The sequence below is a fragment of the Rhipicephalus microplus genome, chromosome X (genome assembly GCF_043290135.1).
Source record: "Rhipicephalus microplus isolate Deutch F79 chromosome X, USDA_Rmic, whole genome shotgun sequence".
Classification (NCBI taxonomy): Eukaryota; Metazoa; Arthropoda; class Arachnida; order Ixodida; family Ixodidae; genus Rhipicephalus; species Rhipicephalus microplus.
In genome coordinates, this window is record NC_134710.1 from 475,707,192 (window position 1) to 475,721,628 (window position 14,437).

The 14,437-nt window shown below is 42.0% G+C and overlaps 25 non-coding genes across 25 annotated transcripts; 15 read left to right on the top strand and 10 right to left on the bottom strand.

Moving 5' to 3' along the window:
- Positions 1-2,527: 2,527 nt before the first annotated feature.
- Positions 2,528-2,600, bottom strand: TRNAT-CGU (transfer RNA threonine (anticodon CGU)). The gene has a single exon. It is a non-coding gene; the product is annotated as a tRNA-Thr (tRNA).
- Positions 2,601-2,986: 386 nt separating this feature from the next.
- TRNAT-CGU (transfer RNA threonine (anticodon CGU)) lies at positions 2,987-3,059 on the bottom strand. The gene has a single exon. It is a non-coding gene; the product is annotated as a tRNA-Thr (tRNA).
- A 386-nt stretch (positions 3,060-3,445) lies between these two features.
- Positions 3,446-3,518, bottom strand: TRNAT-CGU (transfer RNA threonine (anticodon CGU)). The gene has a single exon. It is a non-coding gene; the product is annotated as a tRNA-Thr (tRNA).
- Positions 3,519-3,904: 386 nt separating this feature from the next.
- TRNAT-CGU (transfer RNA threonine (anticodon CGU)) lies at positions 3,905-3,977 on the bottom strand. The gene has a single exon. It is a non-coding gene; the product is annotated as a tRNA-Thr (tRNA).
- Positions 3,978-4,363: 386 nt separating this feature from the next.
- TRNAT-CGU (transfer RNA threonine (anticodon CGU)) lies at positions 4,364-4,436 on the bottom strand. Its single transcript has one exon. It is a non-coding gene; the product is annotated as a tRNA-Thr (tRNA).
- Positions 4,437-4,822: 386 nt separating this feature from the next.
- On the bottom strand, positions 4,823-4,895 carry TRNAT-CGU (transfer RNA threonine (anticodon CGU)). Its single transcript has one exon. It is a non-coding gene; the product is annotated as a tRNA-Thr (tRNA).
- A 386-nt stretch (positions 4,896-5,281) lies between these two features.
- Positions 5,282-5,354, bottom strand: TRNAT-CGU (transfer RNA threonine (anticodon CGU)). The gene has a single exon. It is a non-coding gene; the product is annotated as a tRNA-Thr (tRNA).
- Positions 5,355-5,740: 386 nt separating this feature from the next.
- TRNAT-CGU (transfer RNA threonine (anticodon CGU)) lies at positions 5,741-5,813 on the bottom strand. Its single transcript has one exon. It is a non-coding gene; the product is annotated as a tRNA-Thr (tRNA).
- Positions 5,814-6,199: 386 nt separating this feature from the next.
- TRNAT-CGU (transfer RNA threonine (anticodon CGU)) lies at positions 6,200-6,272 on the bottom strand. Its single transcript has one exon. It is a non-coding gene; the product is annotated as a tRNA-Thr (tRNA).
- A 386-nt stretch (positions 6,273-6,658) lies between these two features.
- Positions 6,659-6,731, bottom strand: TRNAT-CGU (transfer RNA threonine (anticodon CGU)). Its single transcript has one exon. It is a non-coding gene; the product is annotated as a tRNA-Thr (tRNA).
- A 548-nt stretch (positions 6,732-7,279) lies between these two features.
- TRNAT-CGU (transfer RNA threonine (anticodon CGU)) lies at positions 7,280-7,352 on the top strand. The gene has a single exon. It is a non-coding gene; the product is annotated as a tRNA-Thr (tRNA).
- A 386-nt stretch (positions 7,353-7,738) lies between these two features.
- TRNAT-CGU (transfer RNA threonine (anticodon CGU)) lies at positions 7,739-7,811 on the top strand. The gene has a single exon. It is a non-coding gene; the product is annotated as a tRNA-Thr (tRNA).
- Positions 7,812-8,197: 386 nt separating this feature from the next.
- On the top strand, positions 8,198-8,270 carry TRNAT-CGU (transfer RNA threonine (anticodon CGU)). Its single transcript has one exon. It is a non-coding gene; the product is annotated as a tRNA-Thr (tRNA).
- A 386-nt stretch (positions 8,271-8,656) lies between these two features.
- Positions 8,657-8,729, top strand: TRNAT-CGU (transfer RNA threonine (anticodon CGU)). The gene has a single exon. It is a non-coding gene; the product is annotated as a tRNA-Thr (tRNA).
- Positions 8,730-9,115: 386 nt separating this feature from the next.
- TRNAT-CGU (transfer RNA threonine (anticodon CGU)) lies at positions 9,116-9,188 on the top strand. The gene has a single exon. It is a non-coding gene; the product is annotated as a tRNA-Thr (tRNA).
- An 845-nt stretch (positions 9,189-10,033) lies between these two features.
- TRNAT-CGU (transfer RNA threonine (anticodon CGU)) lies at positions 10,034-10,106 on the top strand. The gene has a single exon. It is a non-coding gene; the product is annotated as a tRNA-Thr (tRNA).
- Positions 10,107-10,492: 386 nt separating this feature from the next.
- Positions 10,493-10,565, top strand: TRNAT-CGU (transfer RNA threonine (anticodon CGU)). The gene has a single exon. It is a non-coding gene; the product is annotated as a tRNA-Thr (tRNA).
- A 386-nt stretch (positions 10,566-10,951) lies between these two features.
- On the top strand, positions 10,952-11,024 carry TRNAT-CGU (transfer RNA threonine (anticodon CGU)). The gene has a single exon. It is a non-coding gene; the product is annotated as a tRNA-Thr (tRNA).
- A 386-nt stretch (positions 11,025-11,410) lies between these two features.
- TRNAT-CGU (transfer RNA threonine (anticodon CGU)) lies at positions 11,411-11,483 on the top strand. The gene has a single exon. It is a non-coding gene; the product is annotated as a tRNA-Thr (tRNA).
- Positions 11,484-11,869: 386 nt separating this feature from the next.
- On the top strand, positions 11,870-11,942 carry TRNAT-CGU (transfer RNA threonine (anticodon CGU)). The gene has a single exon. It is a non-coding gene; the product is annotated as a tRNA-Thr (tRNA).
- Positions 11,943-12,328: 386 nt separating this feature from the next.
- TRNAT-CGU (transfer RNA threonine (anticodon CGU)) lies at positions 12,329-12,401 on the top strand. Its single transcript has one exon. It is a non-coding gene; the product is annotated as a tRNA-Thr (tRNA).
- A 386-nt stretch (positions 12,402-12,787) lies between these two features.
- Positions 12,788-12,860, top strand: TRNAT-CGU (transfer RNA threonine (anticodon CGU)). Its single transcript has one exon. It is a non-coding gene; the product is annotated as a tRNA-Thr (tRNA).
- Positions 12,861-13,246: 386 nt separating this feature from the next.
- On the top strand, positions 13,247-13,319 carry TRNAT-CGU (transfer RNA threonine (anticodon CGU)). Its single transcript has one exon. It is a non-coding gene; the product is annotated as a tRNA-Thr (tRNA).
- Positions 13,320-13,705: 386 nt separating this feature from the next.
- On the top strand, positions 13,706-13,778 carry TRNAT-CGU (transfer RNA threonine (anticodon CGU)). Its single transcript has one exon. It is a non-coding gene; the product is annotated as a tRNA-Thr (tRNA).
- A 386-nt stretch (positions 13,779-14,164) lies between these two features.
- TRNAT-CGU (transfer RNA threonine (anticodon CGU)) lies at positions 14,165-14,237 on the top strand. Its single transcript has one exon. It is a non-coding gene; the product is annotated as a tRNA-Thr (tRNA).
- Positions 14,238-14,437: the final 200 nt, after the last annotated feature.

Genomic DNA, 14,437 nt, shown 5'->3' on the forward strand with positions numbered 1-14,437 from the left:
ATGAACTGCCTTTCCTCTGTCATGTGGGTAGCTCTGAAGGCATTCAGCCTGACCCCTAAAAGACAGCAGGAGTAGAAAAGTTTCCTAGACCGACGGATAAAAGGGCTGTGTACAATTTTCAGGACTTTGCGCGTATTACAGAAGATTCATCAAATATTTTTCGAAAATTGCGGAACCACTAACCCGACTGACGAAAGAAGACACGCCTTTCAGCTGGACAAACGAGCACGAAGAAGCGTTCAATGAGCTACGAGAGCGACTCCTAAACCACCCCGTCCTGGCACATTTCCACGAAGAAGCCGAAACCAAGATTCAAACGGACGCAAGCAATTTGGGACTAGGCGCCGTCCTCGTGCAGCGGCAAAACGGAGAGGAACAAGTGGCCACATATGCTAGTCACACTCTTTAGAGAGCTGAAATGAATTATTTGGCGATGGAAAAAATGTCTGTTGGTAATATGGACCATACTAAAATTCTGACCATCCTTATATGGTAGACCATTTGAAGCAGTGAGCGACCATCACTCACTGTGCTGGCTCGCAGGCCTAAAGGACTCTTCTGGGCGACTTGCTAGAAGGAGCCTCAGGTTGCAAGAATACGACATAACAGTCGTATACAAGCTGGGTCGTAAGCACAGCAATGCTGATTGTCTGCCACGGGCACCAGTGGAATATCCACCTGTGGAAGATGGAGACGGCTTTCCGTTTCTTGGAGTCGTCACCTCAGCAGACATGTCTGAATATCAACGTTCTGACGCGGAGTTGCTTCAGCTGATCAAGCATCTGGAAGGGCGACCCGTGCGTGTTCCTCGAGTTTTCGTCCGGGGATTGTCATCGTACCTGATGAGAAATAACGTTTTATACTTGAGAAACTTCGAGCACAGCAGGGAGAAATTCCTACTCGTCGTTCCTTCAGCCTTGCGATCCAAAATTCTGGAAGCCTGCCACGATGATCTAGCAGCAGGACGCCTCAGAGTGAGTAAAACACTGGCTCGAATCCGCACCAAGTACTACTGGCCAAAGTTACTGGATGCTATACAGAATTATGTGAGGACATGTAGAGATTGCCAAAGACGCAAAACGTTTCCATTGAAACCTGCAGGGTTTCTCCTACCAATAGAACCCCCTAAATCTCCATTCGAAAAAGAAGAATGCATCTAGTTGGTCCATTTCCTATGTCATCATTGGGCAACCGATGGATAGTAGTGGCGACAGACTACTTAACCCGGTATGCCATGACAGCCTCTCTCACTAGGGGCACGGCTGTAGAAGTCGCTGAATTTTTCGTCACTAACAGTGTACTGCGACATAATGCCCCAAAGGTGGTTATCACGGATCAAGGGACTGCTTTCACAGCTGATCTCACGCAGTCCATTAGGGCACTTACCCACACATATCATAGAAAAACAACGGCTTACCACCCACAAACGAATGGGCTAACCGAGCGACACAACAGAGCTCTAACTGATATGTTGTCCATTTACGTTAACGTGGAGCATCGTACGTGGGACAAGATACTGCCGCACGCCACTTTCGCTTATAATAACGCTGTGCAGGAGACTACTAAAGTGACGCCATTCCAGCTAGTCTATGGTCGAATAGTTATGACGCCATTAGATGCAATGCTGCCTGTAAGCGACAATACGGAGCACAATCCTGGCATCAGCGAGTTCATCCAGCATGCCGAAGAAGCACGGCAGTTGGCGCGACATCACATAAAACAACAGCAACGCATTGATGCAAACAGTTACAACCTTCGGCGGAGAGGAGTCAACTACGCACCAGGCGACAGAGTTTGGATTTGGACTCCCGTGCGGACGCCTGGCCTCTCCGAAAAGCTTCTGCACCGCTATTTCGGCCCTTACCGAGTCCTTCGTCGCGACAGCTCCTTGAACTACGAGGTGTCACCGGAAGGGCAAGTGAGCTCAAGATGTCGAACGAGCACAGAATTCGTGCATGTGGTCAGAATGAAGCCATACTATGACAGACAATGAACATCGAACAATACACACCCGATCATGAGGAATACCTATTTCTCCAATGAAGACCACGCATTCAGACCATGTCGACTACACTGCTTGTACGCATCGGGACGATGCGTTTTTGGAGGAGGGATAATGAAGCAAGACAGACGTAGTATTCAAACTACGCGCGCTAGTTCATGCACCCCCCCCCCCCCCAGGACACCAGCGGCCCGAGGATGAGATAAGAAAAGGCCGTGACGACAGGCGCCTCCTCAGCACGGGATTTTTACGAGAAAGACGTGGTGCACTGCTCGAGGGTTTCTCGGAGATTGATTGCTTTTGCGGATCACCTGTTAAAAACGCTTCTACAACTTTCCTTTATTTTTCAGACACAAGTTAGCCCCAATAAATAGTTACTCTTTCACCATCTGGATATATATATATATATATATATATATATATAATGAGATATAACAGACAGTAATGCCAAGGAATGTACAGGGGAAGTTATTAACATTAATGGAATGTAAATAAGAAGAAAGAAAAGTGGATGAAAAAATTACCAACTGTAAGCAGGAATCGAACCTACGACCTTCGAATTACGCGTTCGATGCTCTAACCACTGAGCTATTACAGCGGCACTCCCTCCATCCACTTTTTTGGGTTTATCTGTGAATTTTTAGAAGTAGGAGCGACAGTCAGCGCCATCTATAAGCCAAACAACGAGTGTGAAAACACTCTTATGCGCATGTTTGGCGTCACGTAGCACGTGAACTTATTATGAGCGGGCAGCTGATTAATTGTCCCTCTTATACAACCTAAACACACCAAGTCTGACAGTACGAGACCCTCGTTCAATGAAAATAAGGGAAAGAAGTGTATACCTAAGGGCTCGTTTTTCCGTGTTTTTAACACAATAATAATGAGATATAACAGACAGTAATGCCAAGGAATGTACAGGGGAAGTTATTAACATTAATGGAATGTAAATAAGAAGAAAGAAAAGTGGATGAAAAAATTACCAACTGTAAGCAGGAATCGAACCTACGACCTTCGAATTACGCGTTCGATGCTCTAACCACTGAGCTATTACAGCGGCACTCCCTCCATCCACTTTTTTGGGTTTATCTGTGAATTTTTAGAAGTAGGAGCGACAGTCAGCGCCATCTATAAGCCAAACAACGAGTGTGAAAACACTCTTATGCGCATGTTTGGCGTCACGTAGCACGTGAACTTATTATGAGCGGGCAGCTGATTAATTGTCCCTCTTATACAACCTAAACACACCAAGTCTGCCAGTACGAGACCCTCGTTCAATGAAAATAAGGGAAAGAAGTGTATACCTAAGGGCTCGTTTTTCCGTGTTTTTAACACAATAATAATGAGATATAACAGACAGTAATGCCAAGGAATGTACAGGGGAAGTTATTAACATTAATGGAATGTAAATAAGAAGAAAGAAAAGTGGATGAAAAAATTACCAACTGTAAGCAGGAATCGAACCTACGACCTTCGAATTACGCGTTCGATGCTCTAACCACTGAGCTATTACAGCGGCACTCCCTCCATCCACTTTTTTGGGTTTATCTGTGAATTTTTAGAAGTAGGAGCGACAGTCAGCGCCATCTATAAGCCAAACAACGAGTGTGAAAACACTCTTATGCGCATGTTTGGCGTCACGTAGCACGTGAACTTATTATGAGCGGGCAGCTGATTAATTGTCCCTCTTATACAACCTAAACACACCAAGTCTGCCAGTACGAGACCCTCGTTCAATGAAAATAAGGGAAAGAAGTGTATACCTAAGGGCTCGTTTTTCCGTGTTTTTAACACAATAATAATGAGATATAACAGACAGTAATGCCAAGGAATGTACAGGGGAAGTTATTAACATTAATGGAATGTAAATAAGAAGAAAGAAAAGTGGATGAAAAAATTACCAACTGTAAGCAGGAATCGAACCTACGACCTTCGAATTACGCGTTCGATGCTCTAACCACTGAGCTATTACAGCGGCACTCCCTCCATCCACTTTTTTGGGTTTATCTGTGAATTTTTAGAAGTAGGAGCGACAGTCAGCGCCATCTATAAGCCAAACAACGAGTGTGAAAACACTCTTATGCGCATGTTTGGCGTCACGTAGCACGTGAACTTATTATGAGCGGCCAGCTGATTAATTGTCCCTCTTATACAACCTAAACACACCAAGTCTGCCAGTACGAGACCCTCGTTCAATGAAAATAAGGGAAAGAAGTGTATACCTAAGGGCTCGTTTTTCCGTGTTTTTAACACAATAATAATGAGATATAACAGACAGTAATGCCAAGGAATGTACAGGGGAAGTTATTAACATTAATGGAATGTAAATAAGAAGAAAGAAAAGTGGATGAAAAAATTACCAACTGTAAGCAGGAATCGAACCTACGACCTTCGAATTACGCGTTCGATGCTCTAACCACTGAGCTATTACAGCGGCACTCCCTCCATCCACTTTTTTGGGTTTATCTGTGAATTTTTAGAAGTAGGAGCGACAGTCAGCGCCATCTATAAGCCAAACAACGAGTGTGAAAACACTCTTATGCGCATGTTTGGCGTCACGTAGCACGTGAACTTATTATGAGCGGGCAGCTGATTAATTGTCCCTCTTATACAACCTAAACACACCAAGTCTGCCAGTACGAGACCCTCGTTCAATGAAAATAAGGGAAAGAAGTGTATACCTAAGGGCTCGTTTTTCCGTGTTTTTAACACAATAATAATGAGATATAACAGACAGTAATGCCAAGGAATGTACAGGGGAAGTTATTAACATTAATGGAATGTAAATAAGAAGAAAGAAAAGTGGATGAAAAAATTACCAACTGTAAGCAGGAATCGAACCTACGACCTTCGAATTACGCGTTCGATGCTCTAACCACTGAGCTATTACAGCGGCACTCCCTCCATCCACTTTTTTGGGTTTATCTGTGAATTTTTAGAAGTAGGAGCGACAGTCAGCGCCATCTATAAGCCAAACAACGAGTGTGAAAACACTCTTATGCGCATGTTTGGCGTCACGTAGCACGTGAACTTATTATGAGCGGGCAGCTGATTAATTGTCCCTCTTATACAACCTAAACACACCAAGTCTGCCAGTACGAGACCCTCGTTCAATGAAAATAAGGGAAAGAAGTGTATACCTAAGGGCTCGTTTTTCCGTGTTTTTAACACAATAATAATGAGATATAACAGACAGTAATGCCAAGGAATGTACAGGGGAAGTTATTAACATTAATGGAATGTAAATAAGAAGAAAGAAAAGTGGATGAAAAAATTACCAACTGTAAGCAGGAATCGAACCTACGACCTTCGAATTACGCGTTCGATGCTCTAACCACTGAGCTATTACAGCGGCACTCCCTCCATCCACTTTTTTGGGTTTATCTGTGAATTTTTAGAAGTAGGAGCGACAGTCAGCGCCATCTATAAGCCAAACAACGAGTGTGAAAACACTCTTATGCGCATGTTTGGCGTCACGTAGCACGTGAACTTATTATGAGCGGCCAGCTGATTAATTGTCCCTCTTATACAACCTAAACACACCAAGTCTGCCAGTACGAGACCCTCGTTCAATGAAAATAAGGGAAAGAAGTGTATACCTAAGGGCTCGTTTTTCCGTGTTTTTAACACAATAATAATGAGATATAACAGACAGTAATGCCAAGGAATGTACAGGGGAAGTTATTAACATTAATGGAATGTAAATAAGAAGAAAGAAAAGTGGATGAAAAAATTACCAACTGTAAGCAGGAATCGAACCTACGACCTTCGAATTACGCGTTCGATGCTCTAACCACTGAGCTATTACAGCGGCACTCCCTCCATCCACTTTTTTGGGTTTATCTGTGAATTTTTAGAAGTAGGAGCGACAGTCAGCGCCATCTATAAGCCAAACAACGAGTGTGAAAACACTCTTATGCGCATGTTTGGCGTCACGTAGCACGTGAACTTATTATGAGCGGGCAGCTGATTAATTGTCCCTCTTATACAACCTAAACACACCAAGTCTGCCAGTACGAGACCCTCGTTCAATGAAAATAAGGGAAAGAAGTGTATACCTAAGGGCTCGTTTTTCCGTGTTTTTAACACAATAATAATGAGATATAACAGACAGTAATGCCAAGGAATGTACAGGGGAAGTTATTAACATTAATGGAATGTAAATAAGAAGAAAGAAAAGTGGATGAAAAAATTACCAACTGTAAGCAGGAATCGAACCTACGACCTTCGAATTACGCGTTCGATGCTCTAACCACTGAGCTATTACAGCGGCACTCCCTCCATCCACTTTTTTGGGTTTATCTGTGAATTTTTAGAAGTAGGAGCGACAGTCAGCGCCATCTATAAGCCAAACAACGAGTGTGAAAACACTCTTATGCGCATGTTTGGCGTCACGTAGCACGTGAACTTATTATGAGCGGGCAGCTGATTAATTGTCCCTCTTATACAACCTAAACACACCAAGTCTGCCAGTACGAGACCCTCGTTCAATGAAAATAAGGGAAAGAAGTGTATACCTAAGGGCTCGTTTTTCCGTGTTTTTAACACAATAATAATGAGATATAACAGACAGTAATGCCAAGGAATGTACAGGGGAAGTTATTAACATTAATGGAATGTAAATAAGAAGAAAGAAAAGTGGATGAAAAAATTACCAACTGTAAGCAGGAATCGAACCTACGACCTTCGAATTACGCGTTCGATGCTCTAACCACTGAGCTATTACAGCGGCACTCCCTCCATCCACTTTTTTGGGTTTATCTGTGAATTTTTAGAAGTAGGAGCGACAGTCAGCGCCATCTATAAGCCAAACAACGAGTGTGAAAACACTCGTTGTTTGAGCATCGAACGCGTAATTCGAAGGTCGTAGGTTCGATTCCTGCTTACAGTTGGTAATTTTTTCATCCACTTTTCTTTCTTCTTATTTACATTCCATTAATGTTAATAACTTCCCCTGTACATTCCTTGGCATTACTGTCTGTTATATCTCATTATTATTGTGTTAAAAACACGGAAAAACGAGCCCTTAGGTATACACTTCTTTCCCTTATTTTCATTGAACGAGGGTCTCGTACTGGCAGACTTGGTGTGTTTAGGTTGTATAAGAGGGACAATTAATCAGCTGCCCGCTCATAATAAGTTCACGTGCTACGTGACGCCAAACATGCGCATAAGAGTGTTTTCACACTCGTTGTTTGGCTTATAGATGGCGCTGACTGTCGCTCCTACTTCTAAAAATTCACAGATAAACCCAAAAAAGTGGATGGAGGGAGTGCCGCTGTAATAGCTCAGTGGTTAGAGCATCGAACGCGTAATTCGAAGGTCGTAGGTTCGATTCCTGCTTACAGTTGGTAATTTTTTCATCCACTTTTCTTTCTTCTTATTTACATTCCATTAATGTTAATAACTTCCCCTGTACATTCCTTGGCAATACTGTCTGTTATATCTCATTATTATTGTGTTAAAAACACGGAAAAACGAGCCCTTAGGTATACACTTCTTTCCCTTATTTTCATTGAACGAGGGTCTCGTACTGGCAGACTTGGTGTGTTTAGGTTGTATAAGAGGGACAATTAATCAGCTGCCCGCTCATAATAAGTTCACGTGCTACGTGACGCCAAACATGCGCATAAGAGTGTTTTCACACTCGTTGTTTGGCTTATAGATGGCGCTGACTGTCGCTCCTACTTCTAAAAATTCACAGATAAACCCAAAAAAGTGGATGGAGGGAGTGCCGCTGTAATAGCTCAGTGGTTAGAGCATCGAACGCGTAATTCGAAGGTCGTAGGTTCGATTCCTGCTTACAGTTGGTAATTTTTTCATCCACTTTTCTTTCTTCTTATTTACATTCCATTATTGTTAATAACTTCCCCTGTACATTCCTTGGCATTACTGTCTGTTATATCTCATTATTATTGTGTTAAAAACACGGAAAAACGAGCCCTTAGGTATACACTTCTTTCCCTTATTTTCATTGAACGAGGGTCTCGTACTGGCAGACTTGGTGTGTTTAGGTTGTATAAGAGGGACAATTAATCAGCTGCCCGCTCATAATAAGTTCACGTGCTACGTGACGCCAAACATGCGCATAAGAGTGTTTTCACACTCGTTGTTTGGCTTATAGATGGCGCTGACTGTCGCTCCTACTTCTAAAAATTCACAGATAAACCCAAAAAAGTGGATGGAGGGAGTGCCGCTGTAATAGCTCAGTGGTTAGAGCATCGAACGCGTAATTCGAAGGTCGTAGGTTCGATTCCTGCTTACAGTTGGTAATTTTTTCATCCACTTTTCTTTCTTCTTATTTACATTCCATTAATGTTAATAACTTCTCCTGTACATTCCTTGGCATTACTGTCTGTTATATCTCATTATTATTGTGTTAAAAACACGGAAAAACGAGCCCTTAGGTATACACTTCTTTCCCTTATTTTCATTGAACGAGGGTCTCGTACTGGCAGACTTGGTGTGTTTAGGTTGTATAAGAGGGACAATTAATCAGCTGCCCGCTCATAATAAGTTCACGTGCTACGTGACGCCAAACATGCGCATAAGAGTGTTTTCACACTCGTTGTTTGGCTTATAGGTGGCGCTGACTGTCGCTCCTACTTCTAAAAATTCACAGATAAACCCAAAAAAGTGGATGGAGGGAGTGCCGCTGTAATAGCTCAGTGGTTAGAGCATCGAACGCGTAATTCGAAGGTCGTAGGTTCGATTCCTGCTTACAGTTGGTAATTTTTTCATCCACCTTTCTTTCTTCTTATTTACATTCCATTAATGTTAATAACTTCCCCTGTACATTCCTTGGCATTACTGTCTGTTATATCTCATTATTATTGTGTTAAAAACACGGAAAAACGAGCCCTTAGGTATACACTTCTTTCCCTTATTTTCATTGAACGAGGGTCTCGTACTGGCAGACTTGGTGTGTTTAGGTTGTATAAGAGGGACAATTAATCAGCTGGCCGCTCATAATAAGTTCACGTGCTACGTGACGCCAAACATGCGCATAAGAGTGTTTTCACACTCGTTGTTTGGCTTATAGATGGCGCTGACTGTCGCTCCTACTTCTAAAAATTCACAGATAAACCCAAAAAAGTGGATGGAGGGAGTGCCGCTGTAATAGCTCAGTGGTTAGAGCATCGAACGCGTAATTCGAAGGTCGTAGGTTCGATTCCTGCTTACAGTTGGTAATTTTTTCATCCACCTTTCTTTCTTCTTATTTACATTCCATTAATGTTAATAACTTCCCCTGTACATTCCTTGGCATTACTGTCTGTTATATCTCATTATTATTGTGTTAAAAACACGGAAAAACGAGCCCTTAGGTATACACTTCTTTCCCTTATTTTCATTGAACGAGGGTCTCGTACTGGCAGACTTGGTGTGTTTAGGTTGTATAAGAGGGACAATTAATCAGCTGCCCGCTCATAATAAGTTCACGTGCTACGTGACGCCAAACATGCGCATAAGAGTGTTTTCACACTCGTTGTTTGGCTTATAGATGGCGCTGACTGTCGCTCCTACTTCTAAAAATTCACAGATAAACCCAAAAAAGTGGATGGAGGGAGTGCCGCTGTAATAGCTCAGTGGTTAGAGCATCGAAAGCGTAATTCGAAGGTCGTAGGTTCGATTCCTGCTTACAGTTGGTAATTTTTTCATCCACTTTTCTTTCTTCTTATTTACATTCCATTAATGTTAATAACTTCCCCTGTACATTCCTTGGCATTACTGTCTGTTATATCTCATTATTATTGTGTTAAAAACACGGAAAAACGAGCCCTTAGGTATACACTTCTTTCCCTTATTTTCATTGAACGAGGGTCTCGTACTGGCAGACTTGGTGTGTTTAGGTTGTATAAGAGGGACAATTAATCAGCTGCCCGCTCATAATAAGTTCACGTGCTACGTGACGCCAAACATGCGCATAAGAGTGTTTTCACACTCGTTGTTTGGCTTATAGATGGCGCTGACTGTCGCTCCTACTTCTAAAAATTCACAGATAAACCCAAAAAAGTGGATGGAGGGAGTGCCGCTGTAATAGCTCAGTGGTTAGAGCATCGAACGCGTAATTCGAAGGTCGTAGGTTCGATTCCTGCTTACAGTTGGTAATTTTTTCATCCACTTTTCTTTCTTCTTATTTACATTCCATTAATGTTAATAACTTCCCCTGTACATTCCTTGGCATTACTGTCTGTTATATCTCATTATTATTGTGTTAAAAACACGGAAAAACGAGCCCTTAGGTATACACTTCTTTCCCTTATTTTCATTGAACGAGGGTCTCGTACTGGCAGACTTGGTGTGTTTAGGTTGTATAAGAGGGACAATTAATCAGCTGCCCGCTCATAATAAGTTCACGTGCTACGTGACGCCAAACATGCGCATAAGAGTGTTTTCACACTCGTTGTTTGGCTTATAGATGGCGCTGACTGTCGCTCCTACTTCTAAAAATTCACAGATAAACCCAAAAAAGTGGATGGAGGGAGTGCCGCTGTAATAGCTCAGTGGTTAGAGCATCGAACGCGTAATTCGAAGGTCGTAGGTTCGATTCCTGCTTACAGTTGGTAATTTTTTCATCCACTTTTCTTTCTTCTTATTTACATTCCATTAATGTTAATAACTTCCCCTGTACATTCCTTGGCATTACTGTCTGTTATATCTCATTATTATTGTGTTAAAAACACGGAAAAACGAGCCCTTAGGTATACACTTCTTTCCCTTATTTTCATTGAACGAGGGTCTCGTACTGGCAGACTTGGTGTGTTTAGGTTGTATAAGAGGGACAATTAATCAGCTGCCCGCTCATAATAAGTTCACGTGCTACGTGACGCCAAACATGCGCATAAGAGTGTTTTCACACTCGTTGTTTGGCTTATAGATGGCGCTGACTGTCGCTCCTACTTCTAAAAATTCACAGATAAACCCAAAAAAGTGGATGGAGGGAGTGCCGCTGTAATAGCTCAGTGGTTAGAGCATCGAACGCGTAATTCGAAGGTCGTAGGTTCGATTCCTGCTTACAGTTGGTAATTTTTTCATCCACCTTTCTTTCTTCTTATTTACATTCCATTAATGTTAATAACTTCCCCTGTACATTCCTTGGCATTACTGTCTGTTATATCTCATTATTATTGTGTTAAAAACACGGAAAAACGAGCCCTTAGGTATACACTTCTTTCCCTTATTTTCATTGAACGAGGGTCTCGTACTGGCAGACTTGGTGTGTTTAGGTTGTATAAGAGGGACAATTAATCAGCTGCCCGCTCATAATAAGTTCACGTGCTACGTGACGCCAAACATGCGCATAAGAGTGTTTTCACACTCGTTGTTTGGCTTATAGATGGCGCTGACTGTCGCTCCTACTTCTAAAAATTCACAGATAAACCCAAAAAAGTGGATGGAGGGAGTGCCGCTGTAATAGCTCAGTGGTTAGAGCATCGAACGCGTAATTCGAAGGTCGTAGGTTCGATTCCTGCTTACAGTTGGTAATTTTTTCATCCACTTTTCTTTCTTCTTATTTACATTCCATTAATGTTAATAACTTCCCCTGTACATTCCTTGGCATTACTGTCTGTTATATCTCATTATTATTGTGTTAAAAACACGGAAAAACGAGCCCTTAGGTATACACTTCTTTCCCTTATTTTCATTGAACGAGGGTCTCGTACTGGCAGACTTGGTGTGTTTAGGTTGTATAAGAGGGGCAATTAATCAGCTGCCCGCTCATAATAAGTTCACGTGCTACGTGACGCCAAACATGCGCATAAGAGTGTTTTCACACTCGTTGTTTGGCTTATAGATGGCGCTGACTGTCGCTCCTACTTCTAAAAATTCACAGATAAACCCAAAAAAGTGGATGGAGGGAGTGCCGCTGTAATAGCTCAGTGGTTAGAGCATCGAACGCGTAATTCGAAGGTCGTAGGTTCGATTCCTGCTTACAGTTGGTAATTTTTTCATCCACTTTTCTTTCTTCTTATTTACATTCCATTAATGTTAATAACTTCCCCTGTACATACCTTGGCATTACTGTCTGTTATATCTCATTATTATTGTGTTAAAAACACGGAAAAACGAGCCCTTAGGTATACACTTCTTTCCCTTATTTTCATTGAACGAGGGTCTCGTACTGGCAGACTTGGTGTGTTTAGGTTGTATAAGAGGGACAATTAATCAGCTGCCCGCTCATAATAAGTTCACGTGCTACGTGACGCCAAACATGCGCATAAGAGTGTTTTCACACTCGTTGTTTGGCTTATAGATGGCGCTGACTGTCGCTCCTACTTCTAAAAATTCACAGATAAACCCAAAAAAGTGGATGGAGGGAGTGCCGCTGTAATAGCTCAGTGGTTAGAGCATCGAACGCGTAATTCGAAGGTCGTAGGTTCGATTCCTGCTTACAGTTGGTAATTTTTTCATCCACCTTTCTTTCTTCTTATTTACATTCCATTAATGTTAATAACTTCCCCTGTACATTCCTTGGCATTACTGTCTGTTATATCTCATTATTATTGTGTTAAAAACACGGAAAAACGAGCCCTTAGGTATACACTTCTTTCCCTTATTTTCATTGAACGAGGGTCTCGTACTGGCAGACTTGGTGTGTTTAGGTTGTATAAGAGGGACAATTAATCAGCTGGCCGCTCATAATAAGTTCACGTGCTACGTGACGCCAAACATGCGCATAAGAGTGTTTTCACACTCGTTGTTTGGCTTATAGATGGCGCTGACTGTCGCTCCTACTTCTAAAAATTCACAGATAAACCCAAAAAAGTGGATGGAGGGAGTGCCGCTGTAATAGCTCAGTGGTTAGAGCATCGAACGCGTAATTCGAAGGTCGTAGGTTCGATTCCTGCTTACAGTTGGTAATTTTTTCATCCACTTTTCTTTCTTCTTATTTACATTCCATTAATGTTAATAACTTCCCCTGTACATTCCTTGGCATTACTGTCTGTTATATCTCATTATTATTGTGTTAAAAACACGGAAAAACGAGCCCTTAGGTATACACTTCTTTCCCTTATTTTCATTGAACGAGGGTCTCGTACTGGCAGACTTGGTGTGTTTAGGTTGTATAAGAGGGACAATTAATCAGCTGCCCGCTCATAATAAGTTCACGTGCTACGTGACGCCAAACATGCGCATAAGAGTGTTTTCACACTCGTTGTTTGGCTTATAGATGGCGCTGACTGTCGCTCCTACTTCTAAAAATTCACAGATAAACCCAAAAAAGTGGATGGAGGGAGTGCCGCTGTAATAGCTCAGTGGTTAGAGCATCGAACGCGTAATTCGAAGGTCGTAGGTTCGATTCCTGCTTACAGTTGGTAATTTTTTCATCCACTTTTCTTTCTTCTTATTTACATTCCATTAATGTTAATAACTTCCCCTGTACATTCCTTGGCATTACTGTCTGTTATATCTCATTATTATTGTGTTAAAAACACGGAAAAACGAGCCCTTAGGTATACACTTCTTTCCCTTATTTTCATTGAACGAGGGTCTCGTACTGGCAGACTTGGTGTGTTTAGGTTGTATAAGAGGGACAATTAATCAGCTGCCCGCTCATAATAAGTTCACGTGCTACGTGACGCCAAACATGCGCATAAGAGTGTTTTCACACTCGTTGTTTGGCTTATAGATGGCGCTGACTGTCGCTCCTACTTCTAAAAATTCACAGATAAACCCAAAAAAGTGGATGGAGGGAGTGCCGCTGTAATAGCTCAGTGGTTAGAGCATCGAACGCGTAATTCGAAGGTCGTAGGTTCGATTCCTGCTTACAGTTGGTAATTTTTTCATCCACTTTTCTTTCTTCTTATTTACATTCCATTAATGTTAATAACTTCCCCTGTACATTCCTTGGCATTACTGTCTGTTATATCTCATTATTATTGTGTTAAAAACACGGAAAAACGAGCCCTTAGGTATACACTTCTTTCCCTTATTTTCATTGAACGAGGGTCTCGTACTGGCAGACTTGGTGTGTTTAGGTTGTATAAGAGGGACAATTAATCAGCTGCCCGCTCATAATAAGTTCACGTGCTACGTGACGCCAAACATGCGCATAAGAGTGTTTTCACACTCGTTGTTTGGCTTATAGATGGCGCTGACTGTCGCTCCTACTTCTAAAAATTCACAGATAAACCCAAAAAAGTGGATGGAGGGAGTGCCGCTGTAATAGCTCAGTGGTTAGAGCATCGAACGCGTAATTCGAAGGTCGTAGGTTCGATTCCTGCTTACAGTTGGTAATTTTTTCATCCACTTTTCTTTCTTCTTATTTACATTCCATTAATGTTAATAACTTCCCCTGTACATTCCTTGGCATTACTGTCTGTTATATCTCATTATTATTGTGTTAAAAACACGGAAAAACGAGCCCTTAGGTATACACTTCTTTCCCTTATTTTCATTGAACGAGGGTCTCGTACTGGCAGACTTGGTGTG